At 46.4% G+C, this 2,500-nt stretch overlaps 1 protein-coding gene across 1 annotated transcript in view; it reads left to right on the plus strand.

Moving 5' to 3' along the window:
* The window catches only part of mindy2 (MINDY lysine 48 deubiquitinase 2), a 33,201-nt gene that overhangs the window by 17,886 nt on the left and 12,815 nt on the right, over window positions 1-2,500 (plus strand). The gene's annotated exons all lie outside the window — the stretch shown is intronic.

A 2,500-nucleotide genomic window follows, 5' to 3' on the forward strand; every position in this document is an offset into this window, starting at 1 on the left:
CTCTCCCGTCCTCCTCTCCATCTCTCCTGCTCCCTCTTTCCTTCCCCTCTGCATTTAGTCTCTCTCATTCTCTCTTTTTCTCATTCGCTCTTACTCCCTTTTTCATTTTCTCTTTTATTTCTGTCTCTTTCTCAATCTTTCCCTCTTTATCTCTCTCTCCCTCTCTATTTCTCCTTCTCACTCTCTACCTCTATCCCTTTCTCTCTCTCTCTCTCTCTCCCTCTCCATCTTTCTCTGGTGTAGGCTACCTGCTGTCTGCTCTAGACTCTCTAAAGGGGTTGTCTGGGAAATTGAGTTTTATTTCACACACAGAGGAACACAGGGGCACTTCAGAGAATGAGTCTGTGAAACATATTAAATGTCAAGCTACACACAGACACACACACACACTCACACACACACACAGATAGACACACACACACACACACACACACACACACACACACACACACACACACACACACACACACACACACACACACACAGACATAGAGAGGGAGAGGCTTCCTAATGAGGCAGTAAATGACATGGCTACAGAGATGGAGAAAGGAAACACACAAGAGAAAATGAAGCATGTAACTACAGAGGAGAGAATTTATGAAAGGGAGGTGGGGAGTGAGAGAGAGAGAGAGAGAGATTGGGAGTGAGAGAGAGGGAGTAGGGGAGGGAGAGAGAGAGAGAGGTGGGGAGGTAGAGAGAAGGAGTAGGGGAGTGAATTTCTTATTATCCAATATTATTTATTATTCTTTTGCATTAGTATCAGTTAGTATTTTTTTCTGTCTTTTATTTATTTATTTATTTTCCCTTTATTACTCAATATTACAGTATGTATTATTCTTTGACTATTATAACCTGATTGATGCTTTGGCAATATTGTATTTACATTCATGCCAATAAAGCTTTTTGAATTTGAATTTGAATTTGAGTGAGAGAGAGGCAGGTGGCGAGTGAGAGAGAGAGGGAAGCTGCTTTAATACTAAACAAAGAGATGCTGCTTCTGAATCTCACTGTTCACACACACACACTACTCCAGGAGAGGAGAGCATGTCCCCGTGTCATGTCTGTAGTGAGATCAGCTGGGTCTGCTCAATACACAGGCACAGGCATGTTAACTACAGGACTGATTGGACGAGGACGTGGTCAGTTTACGTCTTCACTGTGTTCAGTTGTGTTAAGGGTCCAAGCAGGCTAACTACAGGACTGATTGGACGAGGACGTGGTCAGTTTACGTCTTCATTGTGTTCAGTTGTGCTGAGGGTCCTGCTGGCGGACCTGCTGTGATGGTGATGTAACTCCTCAGCTGATGGTGGAGTGGAAATGGAGGAGGGGGCCATGTGACCCATATATTATGACCACACACACACACACACACACACACACACACACACATTCTCACGTACTCGTACATATATATGCACACAAACGCATACACTCCTCGAAGTGTATGTTGGCCACAAGTCTCCATGTGCATTTATCTGTGTGTCTGTTTTTCTCTCTCTCGCTCACACACGCACACACACACACACACACACACACACACACACACACACACACACACACACACACTCCTCGATGTATACATTGGCCACAAATCTTCTGTCTCTTTTTCACACACACACACACACACACACACACACACACACACACACACACACACACGTACTCTCTCTCTCTGTTTCTTTCTCTCCTGGTGTGTGTCTCGTCCATGAACTGCAGGCAGTTTCGGCTGGGGTGTTTCTCCTTCCCTGGTGACACATTCTCCACAGAGAACTAATGACAGCACCAGAGTGTGTCCCCATGTGGGCTTGCCAACACACAAACACACACAATACACAGAAACACACACACACACACACACACACACACACACACACATAGAATCACACATACACATCCTAGCATTCACACAAAGACATACGTTGCACACAGACACACAAACATACACACCGTTTTGCACACACACACACACACACACACACACACACACACACACACACACACACACGCTTCCGCTGGCAGTCAGAAGCAGCGTGGCGGGAGGCAGCTGACAGACAGACAGGCAGTCTTTGTTTGTGAGAACCAGTGGTCCTGATAGTGTGTGTGTGTGTGCGCGTGTGTGTGTGTGTGTGTCTGTCTGTGTCTGTGTGTAGCAGAAGGGAGAGATAAAATGAGGTTTTATGTGCAAGAGTGAGATACAGGGAGTATGCATTAGACATGCAGCAGATTGTGTGTGCGTGTGCGTGTGCGTGTGCGTGTGCGTGTGCGTGTGCGTGTGCGTGTGCGTGTGCGTGTGCGTGTGCGTGTGCGTGTGCGTGTGTGTGTGTGTGTGTGTGTGTGTGTGCACGTGTGCGCGTGCCTGTGTGCGTGCGTGTGTGGTGTTCAAACTCTCCTCTTCCTAAAGCTGGAATGCCTTGTAATGTGTGCATCACATCTGTTTGTTATACGTCATAAACCACATGAGTGTGTTTTGGGTATTTAAAGGCCTCTGTTGATATAGAGC

The sequence above is a fragment of the Sardina pilchardus genome, chromosome 21, assembly GCF_963854185.1.
Source record: "Sardina pilchardus chromosome 21, fSarPil1.1, whole genome shotgun sequence".
Classification (NCBI taxonomy): Eukaryota; Metazoa; Chordata; class Actinopteri; order Clupeiformes; family Clupeidae; genus Sardina; species Sardina pilchardus.